Below are 23,633 nucleotides of genomic sequence, written 5' to 3' on the forward strand. Positions count from 1 at the left end.
AGATGCATGGACGGACGCATGGATGGCTGCACGGACGGATGGACGCATGGACGGACGCAGGAGCGGATGCATGGACGAAAGCAGAAACGGACGCACAGGTGAACGTGCGGACGCACGAACAGACGCATGCATGGACGGGCGGATGGACGAACGGGCGGCCACACAGACGAACGCATGGATGGACGGAAGCAAGAACGAATGGACGTACGGATGCTTCGACCTACTCTCCATCATTCACTCCGCGGATATGCTGCCATTTTTTAATACCAGAAACAGCTTAGGAATATAATCGAAATTCTGCCTTAACTAGCGCCACATTTAATTAAAACGCGTATATCCCTTGTTGTAGTATCCGAAGCACGTGGCCTCTTTCAGAATGCAAAAAAAAAGGCACACTCGAAGATTAGTTGGTGAAATCTTGTTTTCGTAAGATTTAACTAGTCACGTTGTGACTTAGTTAACGAAAGCTCCAAGATGTAGCTTTGCCTGCTACCATACCCCCCTCTGCGATTATTGTCTTTTTATCGGCGTCCGGTCTGCTGCCATGGCGCCAATCTTGTTTAAGAGCGGGGAACATAAAAAAAAAGGATAACAAAGAATAGTGTGCTGTTGCTGACTCCGTGAATTATCTTTGGCACTGCTTCTCTTCAAGAGTAGGAATCTCTGTGTGTGTGTTGGGGGGGGGGGGGGGTCAGGGGTGCGTGCGTGCATGCGTGAATAAGGGAGAAAAACAAAGCAAAAAAATGAGCACCGTATCTACATCTTAATCTGCAAATGTCGTCGAAAGACGATAGTCTCGGCGTATCGAGAGATTGAACAAACATTTATTTGAAGTTCTGCGCAAGGAAATTGGTGAATGGTATTCTGGAGGCATTGCGTTAGTGTGCCTCGAGCGTGCAGCGGAGGCGACCGAGCGCATCAAGTCACGTCACACGTGAGACATGAGCGCTTTCCGGAAGCTATTTTGGAAAACGAAACGTGCGAACCTCTGAGACGGGCGCGCGCCCGTCTCAGAGGTGATAAGGTGTAGAACGCAAGGCGACGGGTAGATGCCACCACCATGTCTTAGCAAAGCGTTGGAAACACTTCCCTTTTCTTGCAAGCGTTGCATGGTCAGCGCCACGTGATAAATGCTCCTGTCCTCAGAATAACTTATGTATGCCTTTTTTAGTAAAATACGCACATACAGGATATATACGTGTTGTATAGTGCCTCTGATATGCGCGATAATTGCTTTTTTAATTGACAATCGCACAAATGTGAACGCTGTATCTTGAGCAACATTGGTGGGCGCTGCGGATGGGGTCAGCCGTTTGGGGTATCCGCTGGTGCCGTATAAAATGCCTGGTACCGTTAAGGGTGGACAAACAGACAAATGGATAGACAGACAGACAGATCTAAATTTTTGTGTCGAAAGTCTCCAAGAAATACTATTGTCTTTAAAAAATCTACGCAGCAACACAGCACGTGCACAAGAAAAAAATATATGGAGCGCCACTTTTAGTGTACGATTCACTTGCGTGTTAAAAAACAACGAAATGAAAAAAAAAACGTTTTTTTCTGGCCGTCATGGTTTCTACCACACTCGTAGGTATGTCAGTAGATGACTCTTTTGGTATGACAAGGAGCAGACTATGTCGGTCTGTGTGATAATATCGCAATAATTTTGAATTACTAAAATTGTATTCTTATTATACTTATCGCCATCTCATATGCTACTTCATCATACAAGGGGTCAATATGAAGAATACCACTTAATTTATACTCACATTCCCTTCACTAATAAGTTTGGTTATCCACTCAATGAGTGAACGACTGAGTCATACAAGCAATACTCAACCAAACAATCACACTGTATTTAGGCTTTCTTCTCAAAAAAAATTGAGGTGATACATCAATCAGTCTGGACGTCCGCGCATAGTTCGCGTATATAGGACCAATGGTATTCTTGCACGGCCAGAAGGGTCTGCGTGAAAGAGAGAAATACAGGAAAGGAGAAAGGAGGAAAAGGGACCTACATGTCACGACACTCTTTTCTGTGGCTCCAGCGGCAAGTGTCTGAGCAAACATTTCCTGCCACTCTCTTCTGCAAACAGCACGGACACTTCGTGGCTTAGTGCCGCAGACCGAAGGCAGTACGTGACAGGAAAAGGTGGCGCTATTTCGGCTTCTGCCACGCATCTCGCAAACTCGCCGATGCTCGCACATGGCCTCAAGGTGTCCCAGTAGTCGTCGGTGGCCATCGAATACGCGACTCGCCAATTAGGGCACGGCGCCATGGCGCCCGCGGTGCTTAGTTTGCGGACGGCCCGCCTTGCCTCGATAATCTGATTACTGCACGCCACAGTCTTCGCAGACCGGAAACAATCGAACCGTCGAGGCAATGGCGAGAATGGACACGCTTACCGAAACCCTCATTGGTCTCTCAGTTCGGCGGCTCTGTTCGTCGTCGTGAACGCTATGCGGGACCTTTAAGCATATGTGTGCTTAGCGGTGGACCAAGTGGGTAGGGTGGGCCTACGTGAAATTACAAACGCACAATTTGTCACCGGCACAGCATGTTTCGCCGTTTTTGTTGGTCGTAGTTAAGTGGAACTTTGCTGCAACCGAGATATACTAGTATTTAGGTCACCATTTGCGAGTTAAGAAGGACGCAATGCATTATTCTGTGGCGTGCGGTAGGAAAATACGCGTTATAGCTCATTTGATTTATCGATAACATGGTAGTTGCAATAGATGAACGTTATTAGTAATTAGGCCTTGGCGTGTTTCACAAGCTAGTTGAGGGCAGCAGTGGTCACACACAAATTCACGGAGGCCAAACTCGTTATAGATGAAGGTTTGAATTCTATGACATCAACTTCGCTCTCAACATCCTACTTAAAAAAAGAAAATATGTCGCTGCCCGTATGTTCCAACCTAGGTGTATTTCATGCGCACGAAAGGAGAGATAGTATTAGAGAGTGTAGCTCTTGCATTAAATATACGTTACACAGAACTAAACAGACCTGACGACAAATCAGGTTTGGTTCCTTGATTAAGATGTGTGACTGCAGGGCATGACAATTTTTTACAGCGTGCCATGCAATAAAATTGACTTTCTTGGGGTTCTCATTAAAGTAGTTTTCCTGCGTGGTGCCCTCGTTTAAGCAAGTGCTCGAGCTTAGTCAACTTGAACACCCTGAAATTCGCCGCACCAAAAGTATATAACATCGATCGTGCCTGTCTGTGAAGTGTATAGACTCGCATTAAGTAAAAGCATATTACTAGTTTTCTAGGCTCGTGTTGGCGTGTTTGATGGTAAAGGTATTTGTAGCTGATGTTTTAACTGCAACCAAACACGAAGGTCATCCTTGTTGAAACTTTTGAAGGGAGGCAATTTTTAAGCAACACTGCGCAAGCATATTGCCACATATCGAAATGCGAGTAGAAGATTCTACGAAGAATTTTCCATACATAAAGAAAAAAAAAGCATATGCTCTCTTTGAACGCAATTCAGAAACCGCTGCGACGAGTACGAACACAAGAACCCTTAGCGACCCGATACGCACATGTCTGTACCCTCCGAAAAACCAAGCTTCACTCACCGCAGCTTGTTCGTAAAGTACAAAAACTGATTTCAAGAGTAGTTTTTTTACTCAATTTGGCTCGCACGTGCCAGCGAAAGCAAATAAGCAAGAATCCTCTGACTTCGTAGGCCTGGGCATCTTTCATCTGGCTCCAAAAAAGAGTTTTGCCTATGTATAAACTACGGCTGCTCTGTAACGACAGTCTTTATGCGGAAAAAACAACCCATGTGCTACCCTTGCCAACGTGTCTTTGCAATCTTCTTGACTTCAAAGCATTGCGCTTACCGTGAACTCAAAAAAATTTAGAGGTATATTATTTTTGAGCCATCCTGTTTTTTTTTTTAGAAACTGAGGTTGTCGAGTGCTTCCTGAGCAGTATAAGTGCGAGCGCTGCGAAAATAGAGAGCAAGACAGAAATATTTGTGGCTTATTTCCCCTTGGAGTGTGTCGTGCCATATTTTCAAGAAGGATTTGTTACAGAAACACCCATTCAGAGGGAATAGCTCTCAGACATGAGGCTGTAGAAAGGGTTCTAGTCTGAATACTCGCCATGAGGCTTTTCTTTTAGATAAGGCTTTATTCTTTCTTGCTATCTGTGGCGACAACATTCTTCCCTGAATTGAACGTAAGCTTGTAGAAAAGTACAGTTAGTAAATTGGAGAAAGTAGCTTCTAAAAGCAATATTGCCATTTCAATAATGAAAATACCTCAATGAAAGACTTCGCTACTGACGAGTCGCATTCTTAGGGAGCAGCAGTGATTACATGCTGTATTTTCAATGTCCATCTGCGCAACCTCATAAGTAGGGTTGCAGACAGATGATATGTTCGTGATTACTGTACTTGCTGTTCTTTTCCTTGCTTGCTCAATCTCTGTCTCTTTTTGTCCATCTCTTCGCCTGGGGCAGCCGCACAAATCTATGAACTCAGGATTTGTAGGAGTGTCTTTGATGCTTAAAGCAAATGCAATAGGCAAGATCAATTTCACGAGACCTTATTAAATGAGAAAGGCTCAGAACGCTTAAAAAGTACTAGCAGTCCTGAGTGTGTTCTGCAGTTCCGTGGCTACCAAAGACACTGCATTTGTAGCTTTAAGTATTGCTTAATGTATGACAGGCAGCACTTCAATCATAAGGAACGATAGTTACCAGAGAAAATCTTTAAATATCCGCAGCGAAAAGCCCTCAGCCCTGAAAATTCTGTGCAGAAAAAAATAATGAACTTGGGTTAGTCGCTTGCTCAAGCAGTTCAAATAACATAGGTTTGAACAGATATCTTTTGAGCTGCCGCACCCGAACTGTTGCAATAATAGAAATAGAAAGGAAAAAATAGTCTTCAGAAAAAGGCTTCAGTAAGAAAACCAATGCTTGCTTCGTAAAGCTCAGCCATTGTTCGTTTTTCGATACCGTAATCTGTGAACTCGGCTCTATTTATTTGCCTTGTATGCTGCCCGTCTTCCCATCTTTTGTGTTTGTGTGTGCACGCGCTACCGGGCGAAGACGAGTAAGGAAGAAAGGATAGCCAGACATGTCCTGTGTTGGGTGGAATTAAAAAGACTGGAGGATCAGGAAAGGGAGAAACATAATGATGGGATTGAAGCTATGTCCAGGCGGCACCTCGAACAATGCCACCGTGGCGCTCGCAGGATGAAGGGACATTCCGATGGAAAGCGAATGGAGGCCGCGCCTTTCGAAGGCTCTCTGTGCTAATTCGGCAGCCTCGTTCTCGTGTTCTGTGTCTGACGTGAATTGCAACATTGAGACATTCTTTTCTTGGTCAACTTCCTTCTTTCTTTTTTTCTTTTTTGTCGAAAGAAAGCATGGTTTCGCGCGTTCTCGGTAATTTCAATGGTGGGTGTCTCACCACGCACATTTGCCGAACCAGAGACCCTTTCTGTATCAAACCAATCAGTTTGGTTTGTGTACCTGAGTCGATAGGCTGGCTTGCACCAACCACCTCGTAAATACGAGCATAAAGGGTACAGATGCAGCACTGAAGCGACTTTTGCGTGTGAGGATGCAGTACTCAATGTAGTGCACCGAAGTTGTCGCCTTTCTGGCGGGCCATGTGATCTCGGTTTCGATAACGCAATCCGATTTTGATTGTATATTTTGCCAATTCTAAGGAATGTTGTGCAATAAAAATAAGCATGCTCTAAAAACTTCTTCACTGAAGACTCCCTGGGCACCCCCACAGTCCTCTCTGGGGTGTTATGAAAATGTGTTACCCCCCATAATAGCACTGCCGAAGCTCTAACATCGGTCTTTGGGCTCCCGTGCAACATCTCAGAAAGGAGGGGATTCTGTTTTCCGTTAAAGAGGTCTATCTAAGGAAGGAAGGAAGAAAAAGGAGTGAGATGAGAGGCAGGGATGGTACCAAGTATGATTGACCATACAACATTTTTATAGAAAGACCTGTCCTCAAGTTTATATTACAAAGTAATAATCAGGGTGTTTTTGTTGATTACTTTCCTGAGTGTTACTGCAGCCGTGGTAAAATATTTTCGCCTCGATGTAAGGTTCTTATGTGAGGACGACAGTTGCCCAGCTGTCATAGCGCACTTATATAGGAAATCTTTATTGTCTAACAGAGCTCTCTGTATAAATAATTATCACGTTAGACAATCCCAGCTATTTCAATCTATGAAAACTTACACTGAAAACACTAAAAGCATCTACCATTTCGCCTCAGCCGTTGGAGTCTCTCAGCGAACAATATAACATTATAAACTACCACCTTATACAGCCTAAGTTAGAGCAAATACAAGAAATCAATGAGGAAATAATGATTGAAGTGCATAATAGTGGTCTGACATAGGTATCTAGCAGAAATGCGGTTTATAGCGGGCGTCTGTCGTCTTAGCTCAAACATTATATCTTGTTCAACATGCTTCGGTTACAATATAATATTCGTGGCTTCGCCTACGAAATTATAGTGGTGGTCTTGCTAGCTACGTGTTGTTAAAAAGAGCTATCGAAGTTCAGTCGTGCTGAAGGCTTAGTATCGGAGACGGACTGCTTACAAATGGTATTCGCCCCCACCGGTGAGGTTAATTCATTGCCCCACCATGGTGGTCTTTTCCGATGGAGGCGGAAACGTTGTAGGCCCGTGTGCTCAGATTTGGGTGCACGTTAGAGAACCCCAGGTGGTCAAAAGTTCCGGGGCCTCTCCACTACGACCTCTATCATATTCATATGGTGGTCTTGGGACGTTAAATCCAACATATCAATCAGGTTATTCATTTACGCATTGCAAACTCCACACAGAGCCTCCTGTCTTCCCAGCCCGAAGGGAAACTCAATGCCTGCTTTTTTTGTACAGCTGTTGTTGTTTTTTTAACCACTGAATTGAAATCGCAACTTCTCATTGTGCGTCACGTTAAGATAAACATAACCGTAGAGAACATAGCGACAGGTAGGTTTATGTTGTAAGTCCAATTAACGAATTTGACGAGATTATACAGTAAACAATAGAGGATATTCTATTAGCCGCGCCTGCTGTTACCGAGTTAATCGGCTTTCTTTTCAGACTCCATGGCCTCATCGCACCTCCGTATAAGCATGAAGTTGTTACAGTGGGACCGTAATTTGAACGAGAAAATTGGAGGATTTTGTACTACTTTATTTAAACAAACTGTTCGTCCTTACTTTTCAGATCTCATATTTATTATGGGTGATATCTGCTGTACTCACAAGCTGTAAAATTCACAGCGGACAGGAGGCGTAACGCGCCATGACTACTAGCAGAGTGAGGATGAAAATGTTGAAGCGCTTTATAATCTTTTACTTAAGTATTTTTTTTGGCTTGCATTTTATATTTTCGAAGAATACCATCTAACATTCTCTCTGATTAGCCCACACTGTTCGTCATTAATTAATGCAGTGTTTGTTAATGCGATTTAGTTCTAGTCATCTCGTAATTACCTTGACGTAATGATGAGATGATGAGAACTAACAGTGTGTGGTAACGTATAAACTTGAAAAACCATAAAATTAGGCGTACGCAGTCAAAGCTCATCTCATACCGTTCCTTTTGTTCTATTCCTTAGACTAAGCTCCGCTTGAAAACATTAAGTTGCACAAACTGGAAAACAAATAATTTTTCACAAAGGACCCATGAAAGCTGCGACCTGCTATTCTGCAACTCGTGCTATCAACATGTATATAAAGCGGAGCGGTTAACTTTAGTCATACACGTAGGCGTGGCTTACCGTGTCCAGTCTTTGTAACACGGTTCCAGCATATAGGCTGTTTCAGAAAGCAGCTTTTTTTTCGAGAATTAAGAAACCGCTGTGAACCCCCAAGTATGGTAATTGTTGAGACCGCGTGTGCAATAATCCGCTTAGTAAATTAGATTGCATTCCCCACGCTCTTGCATTGGTTAAAATAGTCTTTGCTAACGGGCAATCACTTTAACCCATAACTAGAGCAGCAGACACGACAGAAGAAAAACAGCTGTGTGGTGTACCACACTTCGTGGTAGCTCCCGCATGACCCACTTCGGGTATGATAACGCGCACGACGGCAGTTCACCTATGACTCACCGAATGAAAGCTATATTCCTGCGACCTACTACATGAACACACAACATTTATGTAGGAACTGAATGGGTGGAGTTGGGTGATTTTTCAGTCAAGGATGACATAATATCAAGCCAATCGGCAGCAATGCACGTTACACAAAGACAAGAGTGAACTTGTGGTCACGGTATGAAACGTAAAGGACGCCACGTGGGTTGGTTATTAATCTATTGCCCTATTTCTTGCACCCGTGGGAAGGAAGACGAAGTGCTTTTCTTGAGGAACACATCTTGCCGTCTGTGTTGTATTTTCTGCGTTCCACAGCGCAACAGTGGGGTCTTCCGCCCCCTGCATCGCAGCGATGCATGTACAATCCCCACAGATCCCGCCCGGTACCGGTTCATCCATGGACATTGCTTCAAGAAAGCGTGGTTATGCATCTAGTGAGAGCGAGGACACCTAGCTGTACTCCGCATCAGAGAACGAATCCTCGGAAGACGGCTTCGAACCTGTGGTCTACCGCAAGGCCAAACGAAGAATCCTGAACACATCATCGGCATCAAGTACAGCCACTGTAAGGACAGCGCCCCAGCAATGACTTCACTCCATTTTGTTTGTGCCGCAGACCACTACTGACAATCTACGCGTCCTCAACAAGCAAGCACTGTTTTTGTATCTTGAAAACATTGTGCCTAACTAGATTAAGGACAGCAGGATAAACACGAGGAAGAATATTTTGGCAATCGACGTGGTGAACCCGAGTGCACTGAACACGCTACAGCATGCGTCGGAGCTGGGAAACTTCAAAATCTGATCGATCATACCAGCAAATAGCGACACCGTAGCAGGAGTTTTCTATGATATAGACACTGAAATCGCCAATGAAGATTTTCCTTTACTGATAAAACCAGTGAGGGAAAACAACATCATTGTGCATGCTGGTCGCCTAGACAACTCTCGTTGTGTGCGAATAACATTCAAGGGTGACGGTCTTCTCTACTGCGTGAAGGTCGGCCATTTTCCTCTCCAGGTTCACCCATTTATTCCGAAGCGTGTGCAGTGTTTCAAGTGCTAGAAGATTGGCCATGTAAAGGGTGTTTGCAGAAATTCCGCCGTGTGCCCCGATGTGCTGAACACCACTTAGAAGACAACTGCAGTGAAACTACGTTGAAATGCCCCAACTGTGACGGTGCTCACAGTGCTTCCTCCAAGGAGTGTCCTCGGATTAAGAAGGACATTTCTTTTCTAAGGAAATGGGGCGAGACAACTCGACTCACAAAGAAGCTGCGAAAAAAGTGAGGCGAAGACACCATCATCGTTGAAGGTCCTCACGATGTACAGTGCCAAATAACACGAGAAAGTCAGAAACTCAAGTGAAATCGAAAGGTGTGGCTCCTAGCACGGCAAACATCTGCGCCGAAAGAGAATAAACTGAGACATCTCTCTCACCAAAAAAATGACCACGCCTTCAGCCTACACGATCTGTTGAGCCTCAACAGAAGCCGCCTCAAGAACAAGCACAAGATGCTGCAACAGCCGGGAAGCCAGATCATCGCGTGTTGGTGATGCTGCTATTATTAGTGGACACCATTCACGTGTTGTTAAGCAACATGTATACACCTTCAGCCAAAAGTGCCCTTCAAGTACTGGACGTGCTGAGTCCAGTGCTTGCAGCCCTAGAAATAGACCATGACTATCCTGCCACTGTCTTTCAGGGATGAGGTTCGTAAAGCAGCAATACTGCAGTGGAATGCCAGGGGATTAAGATCGCGCATTGTTGATTTTCGTCGATTTCTGTACGTCAGTATGTTTGCCGTAACCGTCATCTGTGAGCCGAACTTATAGAGTGCAATAAGACTCTTGCGATACGAAACTTTTATGTCGTCTACTCTTACTGAAAGCAGCAAGGTTCTGGTGTTCATTTGCCGAGACCTCACTTGCATCCTTCAACCTGTACCACCTCATGACGAAAACCAATACGTATGCTTAAGACTGAAAAAGAGGAGGCTCAACATCACCGTGGTTGGTGCATACCTATCACCATCAAGTAGGTTCGATCAAAGACTGCGAGACATCATAGCGTCAACACCTGACCCGTGTGTTATCATCGGGGTCTTTAACGCTCATCATACATTATGGAGAAGTCCGAAGACTAACAATAAAGGCAGAAACTAGGTGTCTTTTGCCTCTGACAATAAACTTTGGTTAATGAACGATGGCAGTCCTACATTTTTACGCGGCTCCACATACAGCAGATGTCTCGACTTAGCTTTCATTTCGCGAAGCCTAGTGAAGTATACTGAATGGTTTACGGATATAGAAACGCATGGGAGTGATCGCACTCCAACATACGTCAAGATCAGCGAATTGTCGCCTCCTATAGATCGCGACACGGTTAAAAGAGTGGACTTGAAAAAATCAGTCTCGTATGGAAGACCAATGCCAAGAACACATATCCGATTTATAAGAGGCCATCAAGAGCATTGTACAAGAGACTGTGTGTGCGATCCCGTGCTCTGTAAAAGTCACGGACATACACATAAACCTGGAGCGGCTTCGAGCCTTACGACGACAACCTGAAAGAAGGTACCGGCGCACTAAGGACATAGAAGATTTACGGACTGCTAGACGTATGCAGAAAAAGATCCAACGTCGTATGGAGAAGCTACAATTCCGAAGCTGGATTACTTCCGGCGAGTCACTCGACACTCGTAATCCTTTATCGCAGTTATGGAGGACGGTACGAGGTTTACGGTCCTCCCCCGCACCAGGCCCTGACGTTATGGGGAAGTACCTCCGCACCAGGACCTGACGTACCTCCGCACCAGGACCTGACGGACTTTCCTACAGAGCCCGTGTCATCTGGGTGAGCGTGCGATAATAGCTCTGCTTCAACTATATAATAAATGTTGGCTAGAGGGCGCTGTCCCCTTAAGTTGAAAAACTAGTATAACTGCTAAAACCTGGCAAGTCACCATTGGATCTCTCTTCCTAACGACCGATCGCATTGGCTAGTTGTGTGGGTAAAGTGATGGAGAGAATGTTCTTCGACCCTTTGAAATGGTACTTGGAGTATCATGAGATCTACCCAAATGCCGTGGCTGGCTTTCTTAGTGGTCAATCATCGATCGATAGCGTCGTCGACCTAATCACGTACGTTGAACGTAAGAAAGGCCATAAGCGTGATTGCGCCTCTCTATTCGTTGATGTCAAAATGAACCTCTGATATTGTTACTCATGAAGCCGTCCTTGCAGCACTGGAAGAGATTGGAGTAGGTGGCCGAATGTTTAAGTGGATTAGTAGCAGCCTCCAAATGCGATTCTTTTTCGTGAGTACGGAGGCTGGGAACACCTCTGCACATTTGTGTTGTCGTGGCGTCCCTCATGGTGGTGTACTGAGCCCCGTGCTATTCAATGTAACACTGATCGCACTCCATACGCACCTAGCAAACAATATTTGTATATCAATATACGCAAATGACATCTGCATCTGGACATCTGTGGTAACTCACCTGCAGTTACGAGCGAGAATACAGAGATCTGCTCCTGCAACTGCTTTTTATCTCCGCAATCGAGGGCAGGAAATTTCCTCCGGAAAGTGCGCTCTTCTGGCATTTACACTCAAACCCATGACGAATTACAGGGTGCCGATTAATGGTTAAAATATACCATATTGTCGATCTCACAAATTTTTGGTGTCGAATTTTGAAAGAGGCGTATTTCGACATGTGTTGTATTTGAAAAAGCGATTGACGGGCCTATGCCATATTTTCAAGTCTCTCGCTTGAAACACTTGGGGAATGCAGCCCAATGCTATGTTACTACTGTACAGGGTGCCTTTTTTTGGCTTTCCACAATACAGTCTGTCCGCATTATGAAATTTCAGCAAAACAGGTCGACGCATGATACAAAGCGTCCAGGCACAGGCGCTTCGAATCTGTCTAGGTCTGCGTCAGGGTGCCTCAACATTGGCAACTCTAGCTTTAGCTGAAGACCACCTCGTTCAGACCCATATTGACATTGAAGCTCTGACAACACACATAAGGCATGTGGCCCGGACTCCCCGTCACCACCTATCCTCTCTACCAGCAGATAGGCCTCATACTTTCTTTTGTTGAACAGTAACTTCAGATGGTGACTCTCTACAAACTGGTTTTACGCCCGCGCCGAGACCTTCAGATCCTCCATGGTGCCTCTAACAGCCACTCATCAACCTAACAATACCAAGCATCCAGAAAAAAAAACGATATTTGTCAATACCAGCTCTCCAGCAGCTCACCTTGCTTCTGCTGTACGGGAAGTACCAAGACTGCACCCACGTCTACACCGATGGCTCCGTCCTGCCAAACAGCTGAACAGTGGTGGTCGTTATTCCAACGCACGCCACAACCATCAAATTCAGGACAGCTCATACAACAACATCAATGGCAGCAGAGCTTGCAGCGCTTCATCTGCGTTGCTTTTCATTAACGACCAAAGCACGCAACAGTGGACGCTCTTCTGCATGCGACTGCACGGTGGCACTGCAGTCACCTCTGTCAAATCTATGCCGTGGTCCTCAAGAGCAGTTGGTATTTGAGACAGCACAAATGCTACATTATGTAACAGAGAAAGAGCACCACGTTATATTTCAGTCGTTGCCAAGCCATTGTGGAGTTATCGATAATGAACGGGCTGATCAAGCAGCCCATTCAGCCCATACAGAAGACAACGATCATTCGATACCCCTCTCTAGGACGGACGCTGCTAGGAGGCTCCGCGCGCTTGTTTGCTAACGCTTCTTGTCAATTTGCATTAGGCTCTTTTTACGCATGCAGGATTGCGATCCATTGATCCTACGTAAAGCTTGCAGCCTCCAATAAAACTTCGACGAGGTGACGCTACTGCACTGTGCAGACTATGGTTTGGAGTCGCGTTTACCCGTGCATACGCGTTCCGCATGGGGATGGCCGACACCACTGCCTGTGCACACTTCGGAGATGAAGAGACAATTTGACACGTCCTGTGGTAGTGCCCTAAATATAACCTAGAAAGACAACACCCTTTTAATATACTAAACAAGTTAGATGACCAGCTGCGTCAGAAGGAAGTATACTGCGCTATCGTCATGACTCATCATGAAAAAGGCCGTGCAAGCGCTACTAGGCTTTTTGCGAACTACTGGCCTGTCGGAGCGCCTCTGAGTGGACTGATTTTGTGTGTGCGTGTGTGTCCGTGTTTTTCTCTTATTTATTTCTAACCCTCTTTCTCTCTCTCTTTCAACCCCCTATTCCCCGACCGTAGTGTAGGGTAGCATACTGGATACTAGCATCTGGTTAACATCTCTGCCTTCCTTCTTTCTTGTTTCTTGCATTCGTGTTTTCACATCTTGCCTTATAAATATGCTGCTGCAAGCCTTAAAATTGCACTATATTTGTACCTTTCTGCAGTGTTCTGTTTCAATTAGATTCCACCCATGCGTGTTTTATATATAATATGGTAACTGTTATGTCGGTGCTCGTAAAGTGAATAAGAGAGCCACCGCTAACGTAGCTCAACCTTTAAGATCAGATGGAGCATTGAAGCTGGTCTGTCCCCGAAACCCTTACAATCAAATTTAAATTAAACCTTCATAATTCAGCCTTCACAGCAGGCATTATGCTTGAACCACTATTCACTGGTCTTCCTTCTGAAAAGATGGTCATTTACGAAAAGAACAGAAATGTTACTCTTAGCAAATAAGCTTTCCCGGGGCTTAATACGCCACTCTTATATAGCAGGGTGACCTTGGACGAGGGAGGAAGCGAGGCGACAGAAAAGCCCCTGAGACTTGTTTGCTCAGCCGAATCTCAGTCGCTGCGTTTACGTGGACGCAAAGTACGCCGCAAGATGAAGACATGGTTGTCCTCATCGCCGTCTAAGTGCGGGTTAAGCACTAAGGCGCCCACTGGCGTCGTTTGCGAGAACGTTCTTGGCTGGTCCACCTCATAGCGGCCTCTTCCTTTTATTGTTTTTTTTATTATTACCAGGTACTTCCATCCTCTCACTCCGGCAAACTTCGTAGGGTAGGTGAGCGTAATCTCAACTTCGCGGATCTTCGCTTGTGTTCCAATCACGATCGCTTCACTCCCGGGAAGTTATGAGATCTCTTGTAAGCTCCCTAAAAGCGATGAATGAAGTCTTTGAAGAAATGCTGAAGGCTTCGTAGTAGTTGACGAGCGTGGAAATCAATGTTCTGTGCTAAGTCTTTCTTCTCCGTGTCACGCATAAACTACTGCCGTAGTTCCTCTCTTTTCTTGGCTACGTGTGGTCCTACATCACTTTCATTTTTGTGCTTGTATGCGACTTTACGAAAGTATGCGACATGACTCAACCGTTGAATTGAAATCGAGTGAAGAAGACATCGCAATAACGTCGAACTTTCCTCAACCTTTTCACATCACTTCCTGTTTACAGATATTACTTCCGCATAACACCTAGCTTGCGCTATGCTGCTTCCGGTTTTTAGTTCACTTCCGCTTTAATCTTTCAAATATATGCGCCGTTTGCTGACATCTATTGAAGGTTCTTTAAACACCCGTTACAGCACGGCATCAACTGCACTTGGAAGGGACAATACTTTATAAACTAGATGTGAACGAACCGTCATGGAATAGAAAAACTCATCTCAGTATCCTATTCTGTATAATTGAACGTAGGACTCGTGACAGCCCAACCGAGAAAAAGGTTACAGAAATTGCATAATTCTGTTCATTCACATACCACCAAACTAATCGCTGCAAAACAATGCATATTCGACATCGTAAAGTAGGATACGATACAAATTATTTGCGAAGTTGTTTGCAAGCAGGTCGCTAGTGTTAATGAGTGCTGGATATATGTACCGAATATACTAAACAATCAAAGGACGAATCAACAAAGAGCAAAGCATACAGCTACTCTCTTTTCTAAATGGTAACGGCTATTATTTACCCTGAAGAATGGAGACCAGTAATAACATGCTAGGCCGGAAACTGGGTTGCCGAGAAAAATATAGCTACCATAGCGCACATCTGTATTGGAGACAGCGCAAACATACTTTGCGAGCTGCTCATCAATCTTTCGGGTGCAATACAGAGCGCGGCCACCTAATGGTTCCTACGACGGTGCACCACAGTCATTTGCAGCTAAAAAGGAACGCGTAGAAATAACAAAAGAAAAGAGACTGAGGTATAAAGTGAGAAACAATGGACAGTAACAGATGTAAGTCAATTATAGACTGTGTTCTAGCCCCGCCACGGTGGTCTACTGGGTGAGATACTCGGCTGCTGACCCAGAGGTCTCGGGATCGAATCCCGGCTGCGACGGCTGCATTTCCGATGGATGCTGAAATGTTGTAGGCCCGTGTGCTCAGATTTGGGCGCACGATAAAGAACCCCAGGTAGTCGAAATTTCCGGAGCCCTCCATTACGGCGTCTCTCATAATCATATGGTGGTTTTGGGACGTTAAGCCCCACATATCTATCTAAACTCAGTGTTCTAAACAAGATACCTACGCAAGGCGTGTTCTGCAGATAGTTTTGCAGCCGAATCTGTTCAACGTTTCGCGAAGTTGGAGCCTATACACGCCAGAAACTGCTGAGATAAACCACTGGGCATCTAAGCTTTGTAGCTTACGTAAGATAAGAGAGTGAATAAAATGATTGATTGATTTACTGATTTTTGGGGTTTAACGTTCCAAAACCACCATATGATTATGAGAGACGCCGTAGTGGAGGGCTCGGGAAATTTCGACCACCTGGGGTTCTTAAATGTGCACCCAAATCTGAGCACACGGGCCTACAACGTTTCTGCCTCCATCGAAAATGCAGCCGCCACTGCCGGGCTTCGATCCCGTGACCTGCGGGTCAGCATCTGAGTACCTGAGCCACTAGACCACCACGGCGAGGCTTGAAGGGAATAAAATGAGGGAAAGGCAGAGGGTTAACCAGAAATTGGAGCATCCGGATTGCTACCCTGCACTAAGGGAACGGGGAATGGGGAATAAAGATGTGAAAGAAAGCGAAAAGCGAAATAGACGCGCGAAAAAGAAAAGAAAAAAGTCAGCTGAGGTGTTATAGCCTGTTCAATAGGCCACTATTACGCAAAAAGTTCAATAAAGCCTTCACTGATTTTTTGTGCGAAGACAGATTACGTAAGACAAAAACGTACAAACAGCTTATGTGATCTTCAAAGTAAAATATAACAGCACACAGGGAAGTACTGCAGATCACTGTATTATTAAATTATATCCACGATATCTTTTTTCCGTATTATGCATGCCGAAATTAACTATAGACGCGAAAGTAATTAGAAATAAGAAATCTCTTTGAAAGGTCCCGTAACCCTATTCAAGCTCGCATTCTTTACGTGCGGGATGCGTAGACTTAAGGGTGGCCCTGACAGGGCACACAATCAGAAGTTATTCAGACTAGAAAATTTAAATGGCGAAAAAATAATCCCTATCCTCAACTCGACTTTAATGGGATCCCGTGACCCCAATTCACTCGTCACTGATGGTGCAAAGTGCTGCCAGTAGAACGTGTTGACAGGTTCTACTGTAATACGGAAAGCTTGCACATCACTGCACATAAGATGTGTTCGATAGCCCCTTTGAAGCCATGTTATAGCTTTTGGTGGTTGTATGATAAAATGCATGTATAAAACTAACAATAATCTAGTTTAGTGCTGTAATAGCAATGAACGGAATATTCATTCAAACACAAAACAATGAATGCGCGAAACAGCAAACCAAAGAAGCAAGTTATCAAAACAGAAACAATGCCAGCTTATTATATTCTTTCACTACGGAAGATGAAAGTACCTCAGTGCCAAAAAAATAAAAAAAAATAACACCTCTATTTGTTGAATAGTGACGCACTTATGTTGGAAGGAAGGACGAACAAAAAAGAAGCCGGGGAGGTTAACCAGGCACATGCTCGCTTTGTTACGTTACGCTTGTGGAAGGAGAAAGAGAAGTATAAATATGAAAGATACGGAAAAAGAGATGCAAAAAGAATTTTCAGTCGATGGGCTGACGCGTATGCAGCGGTGGTACTACACAAAATTAAAGGCTTTCACATATATTCCCGTAATCCTCAAAATGCGCAAAAAAGCTTTGACTGTATTTTGATCCAATGAAAGATGACAACGCTCCAGCAGCATCTGCACAAGAGAGTGGCTGATCCTCCATTGGCCACAACCCGACACAAAGTCTTTGTCTCTCCGAGGTGAATCAAGGGCAACGGCACAGCAGATAGTCAATGTCTTCTTCGGGGCCACAGACGTCGCATTGCGCACTGTCTGTCACTCTCATGAGGGTTGTACATGCTTTTGTGAAGGCGATCCCCAACCAAAGCCGACAGAGAAACGACGCTTCACATCAACGAAGTCCGGATGGAGGTCGAAGTTCTAGTTGAAGGTATATTTCATGGAGTCTGGTATGTATTATGCTTGTGGTGTTCCTATATAGCAGACACAGACTACGTGCCAGGTGATAAAGTTGACTTGCAGCGTCTGTACTTGACAGAGGAATCGAAGGGTGCGCTCTTTTTGTGGGATGTGTGAGCCGTGTTGTCTGCGGAACCATTGCCACTTATCCCACAAAGATCAGGACGCCGCTGAAAATTGACCTCGTGATCTCTTTCTGTGACGTGGTGAAGAAGCTTTACAACCTCTTACGTTAGCTGTTCGCGCAACATCGTCGAAGCATTCACTGCATGTTCTGTAAGGCAGGTTTTGAGTCTGAAAAACAAACAGCCCATTTACTCGGGCTCCGGAATGTGGTGTACTCTAGAGCACCAGGCAGAGTCACCAGTTTTGCCTCCGTAGACGTAGTGACATGTGACAGCTTGATTCGCAAGACTATTCCTCGAGCTGGTTCACCACCACGCTGCCAGAATAGACTCTGTGGTTGAACCATCGGTGTATATGTGCACGTGCTTACTGTGCATTTCTTGCAAGAGGAGCCGGCTCAATTGTTTTATGGCTAACACCAATTTGATTTCGTCTGCTTTTCTGCAATTGTAAGGTACTTGTAGAACAGTCAGGCACCACTGAAGATACACCTGCTGCTCCGCAGGCGTATAACTTGACGTAAACGACGCGCGATGCGCGCAGACAATTCCGCAAAATTTTCTGCGAGGCCTTTCAGTAGCGAGGCTCGCCAAACGGTGAGAAGGGTTTCTAGCACATAGCCTGAGGCACATACGCATCGTTTAAATGGTGATGTGCGTCATCATCGGGTAGTCCTGCGCAATAACAACGCGGTTTCAGCCGTTGATGCACGGCGGGGTAAAACAAGGCATGTCCTAAGAGCCTGGGCTAGAATGTTTTGGACTGTGCAAAACTAACCTGCGCACTTCGGCAGTATCCCGAAACATAGTTAGAAAGTTCCGACTCCCACTTCCTTACAAACACAAATTTACATGGCCCGAACAAACTAAGTTCGCGTAAAACTATCGCCAAGAAATAACACAACTGAATGTGAATGGAGTACAACTCGCTGGAAGTCATCGCTCTGTCGAAAAGCAAGGGAATAAAAGTGCCAAAGTCATTTCATTAGCGCTGTTGGGACTCCGGGTCCTGCCGGTCTCGTTTTCGGTAGCTGGCCCCGTCGCAGGATCCATCGTCCAACAATTCAGCGAGAAAGAAGCGCCCGAACAAACGACAGAGATTTATTTACATGTGGAGAAGTGGTCAACTGATCCAAAGAGAGAAGAGAGAGAGATACAAAACGTCTTCGGCATTTTATAGCGCCGCGTTGCCGACACTGGGCGCACTGTCCGCATCGTCAGCCAATACGGTGGCCCCGGCACCTCGGCCACGAGGGAGGGGGAAACACCTCTCACAACACATGGAGTGGCACAACCTAACACGATGTCCATATATGGTCAAGGCGCCCTAAAAAATGGCCAAACATGGTCACGAACGCACAGCAGATTCCGGAGTTCTCCCGGCGAGAGGAGGAGCCTGAATTGGGAGGGGGGGGGGGTGTGGACGACACAGTCGGTCAAGAACCGGTTCTCCTCCAAACTCCTCTTGCTTGGTTCCCTAGGGCTGGTCGTAACAGTCTCTCGCGCGGGGGGGTAAAGATCTCGATGGGCTGAGGTTTGCAGCCACTGTCCGGAGAGATCAGCGCCGGCAGTCGGTTTGGTGACGACCGTCTTTGATGAAGTAGAGGGCACCACCTGCTTCATTGTGGGCTCAACAGACATCACATACGCACATGAAAACACAACTACTCAGCCGGTTGACGCCGGACAATTCCGCCAAACTCCACCAGGCAATTTTTTCTTTAACTGATATTAAAGGAAATACACAATTTATTCAAAATGTTACTCATACGTTAAGGTGACACAAAACAACAACACTGGAAGCACACTGAACCCGAAACCCTGGATAGCCGTGTCTTCAACGTTTTCAAACAAGTACACCTAAAAGAGTAAAAAAAAAACAATCACTATCCCTTGTCTAGGTCAGGAAAAAAAAATGCCAGAGTTCTCGAGACATCCTCTCGCATCAGGGACATCGACTTAAGCCATCAGCGTTGCCATGGAGTACACCCTTTTTGTAGCGTATTTCAAACGTATATTGTTGCAAAACGATACTCCAACGCAGCAGGCGGCCGTTCTTAGAGGACATGGTCTGTAGCCAGGTGAGAGGACAGTGGTCCACTTCCACAATGAACTTGATTCCGGCAATATAACAAGCCAGTTTCTGGACTGCCCAAACCAAGTACGCACATTCCTTTTCGCTAGCGCTGTAAACCTGCTCGCGAAGGGTGAGTTTCCGGCTAACATAGAGGACGGGATGCTCTTGATCCCCCTCATCCCTTTGACTAAGAACTGCCCCCATGCCTCTATCACTAGCGTCGCATTGGACTATGAAAGGCCTCGAGTAGTCCGGTGAACTAAGCAAAGGTTGGCTCGACAAGGCCGCTTTCAAAACGCGGAAAGCCTTTTCTTTCTCCTCATCCCAGTCGACCATTTGGGGCTCGGTCTTGCGCAACGCGGCAGTAAGAGTGCTGGCAATGTCGGAATATCTAGGGATGTACTTACGATAGTAACCAGCTATTCCAAGAAAAGCCCGAATATCGGTTTTCGTTCGGGGCTGGGGAAAGTCTCGGATAGCTGCCACTTTCATTTCAGAGGGACGGCGGTGCCCTCGACCGATAACATGCCCGAAATAGAGTACCTCTGCTTGTGCTAGCTGACACTTGGGCGCCTTTACCGTTAAACCTGCTTCGCGTAGGCGTGTCAGTACTGCTCTCAAATGCGCCAAGTGTTCTGGCCAGGACAAAGAAAACACGGCGACGTCGTCCAAGTAAGGCAATGCGAAGTCCTCTTGACCCCGTAAAACCTTATCCATTAAGTTTGAAAAACAGTAAGGCGCTTTCTTTAGGCCGAAACTCAACACTATAGGGCGGAATGTCCGCAATGGTGAAATAAATGCAGCATACCGGCTCGCCCTCTCGGTGAGCGGCACCTGCCAGTAACCTCTCACTAGGTCTAGCGTTGAGATAAATTCCGCGCTGCTTACCCTCTCGACGCGTTCCTCAATGTGGGGAATCGGGTATGTCTGATCCTTGGTGATGAGGTTTAACTTACGATAGTCTACGCAAGGACGCGGATCTTTACCGGGTACCTCCACAAGAATTAACGGGGAAGTGTAATCACTTTCACACGGCTCAATCACGCCCAATTCCAGCATCCTGTTAACCTCTGCTTTTATAAGCTCAAGCCGGCGAGGTGACACCCGATACGTCTTAGATCTTACCGGTTCCGACGAGGTAAGCTCTATGTCATGAGTGAGGACGGATGTCCGGCCTGGCTCGCTTACAAATCTGTGCTGAAACTCGGTCAAAAGACCACGCAATTCCTGCTTCTGCTTCATTGTCAGCTGTGACTTTGATACTAAATCCTCAACTCTTTTCTCGATCGGGACTTCGTCCGATTCGGGAGATAATTCAGGAATTTCTGCCGGAACCTCTTCCGGAACATTTAAAGTCATGTTCACGATGGCTTCCCTCTCTTTATAGGGTTTGAGTAAGTTGCTATGATACACCTGGTGTACCTTACGACTTCCTGGTAATTTTACCACATAGTTGGTGTCAGACAATTTTCGAGTAACCTCGGCCGGACCGACCCATTGCACTTCAAGCTTATTCTTTTGGGAGGGCCTCAACAACATGACCCTGTCTTCTACAGCAAAGTGGCGCGCTTTAGCTGTCCGATCGTAGTAAAGCTTAGCCTTCTGCTGTGCTTTGGTCATCGCACTCTCGGTCAGTTCTTGGGCTTTTGTTAGACGATCCAATAAGGTGAGGACATATTCCACTACTACAGGATCATCACCCTGACCTTCCCACGACTCTCTCAGCATACGAAGAGGAGACCGCAGTCTGCGGCCGTAAACAAGTTCCGCTGGCGTAAACCCTGTTGTCTCATGTGGTGCAGTTCTTAGTGCAAACATCGTTGCAGGTAAGCACATTTCCCAGTCAGTTTTTCGTTCAAAACATAAGGCTCTTAACACTCGCTTCATCACGGAGTGAAGCTTTTCTATCGAGTTCGACTGCGGATGGTAGACTGAACTATGCAATAATTTCACGCCACACCACTCTAGAAAGGTTGTCGTTAAGGCACTCGTGAAAATGGTGCCCTGGTCTGATTGTATCTCGGCAGGAAAGCCTGCCCGGGCAAACACGGACAGAAGTGCGTTCACTACTTCCACGGAACTTAGCTCTTTTAGCGGGACCGCCTCTGGAAATTTAGTAGCTGGGCAGATTAAGGTCAGGATGTGACGGTAGCCTGAAGTTGTCTTGGGCAAAAGACCTACTGTGTCAATTACCAACCAACGAAAGGGCTCCGTGATTACGGGTACCAGCTTCATTTGAAATTTCGCCTTATCTCCCGGCTTACCCACTCGCTGACACACATCGCAAGATTTTACAAACCTCTCTACATCTTTAAAGCATCCAGGCCAGTAGTATTCCTGTAAAAGACGATTTTTCGTCTTCTTTACGCCTAAGTGGCCTGACCATGATCCTCCATGCACCAAACTAAGCAAATCCTGACGATACGCCTGAGGTACGACTACCTGGTCAAACTCTACTCCTCGCCTATCTAGATATTTTCGATAGAGTATGCCGCTCCTCTCTTGGAATCTCACATTTCGTTTGGCGATTCCCTCTTTCGAACTGTCCTGGAATTGCTTAAGCGTCGGGTCCCCCTTTTGTTCGGTTATTAATGAAGCGGGGCTCACCTGCAGCAGCCGACTGAAATTATCCGAAGTTGGCATGACACACAACCCTTTTGTAGTTCCTAGTACCTGGAATGTGTCATGGGCGCACTGTCCGCATCATCAGCCAATACGGTGGCCCCGGCACCTCGGCCACGAGGGAGGGGGAAACACCTCTCACAACACATGGAGTGGCACAACCTAACACGATGTCCATATATGGTCAAGGCGCCCTAAAAAATGCCCAAACATGGTCACGAACGCACAGCAGATTCCGGAGTTCTCCCGGCGAGAGGAGGAGCCTGAATGGGGAGGTGGGGGTGGACGACACAGTCGGTCAAGAACCGGTTCTCCCCCAAACTCCTCTTGCTTGGTTCCCTAAGGCCGGTCGTAACAGCGCTTAGCGACGCGGAGCTTGTGCACTGCGGCTATTTTTATCAAGCGCAACATGGGAATAACGATGACCAAGAACAAGGATAAAAAAGAAAAAAAAACTTTTGTCATTTGGAGCTCTTTGAGTGTTCAGAAAGTTCAAATATCCCGCTTGACAGCACGTGGCACGAGATAGCATTGAAAAAGTAACAACGAAGTAAGTCTAATACCAAAACAAATAATGCGTCACCAAAAAAACACTCCTCAGAATGCGTAGCGCTTGCGCTGGCACAGTGATGCGACTGGAAATACAGGGACGCATGGCTGACGGCAGGTAAATAGAATTGGGGGTTGTATTCGGTGAACGGCAGCCGACACTCTTATTCAGATTCGGCCATGCTCGGACATGGGCGCACGCACGCGGACGCACGCACATTTCCGCAAGCTGCACCGACTGCGCAAGCAAATCGAGTTTCCGTGAGCGTTCTGCAGCCGTCAGCATCTACGGTGCGCAAGCTATTACGGTCCTTCGCGAAATACGCACGTAATCAAAATAAAACTAGCGAGTCAGTAAGAGCTCGATTTCGTAATGCCTTTTTTTTAATATATATATGCAAGATGTCACGATGAAATGGTTGTTTTGATTGTCGTGGTATGTGAATTGTAATTCAAGCGTACTGAAAACGATGCCATCAAAACATTCTTTGTGGTTTTTCATTCATCTTTTTTTTTAAGTTTCTTGTGTTTTCATGAATGCCGAGGAGGGTGGAGGAGGGGAGAAGGAGGAGAGAAGCAGATATGGGGCTCCTTAGATTAGGTTAAGGAAAGAGAAGTGGTCTGGCGAGCACAATTCCAGATTTCCGGCCACTATACTAATTATAGCTAACTTAATATTCGCAAGAGAGTGCAGCGCTGCTGCGTCCGTCGTTCTAATTTGTTTTT

Source organism: Rhipicephalus microplus, chromosome 4 (assembly GCF_043290135.1).
Source record: "Rhipicephalus microplus isolate Deutch F79 chromosome 4, USDA_Rmic, whole genome shotgun sequence".
In the NCBI taxonomy this organism is placed as follows: Eukaryota; Metazoa; Arthropoda; class Arachnida; order Ixodida; family Ixodidae; genus Rhipicephalus; species Rhipicephalus microplus.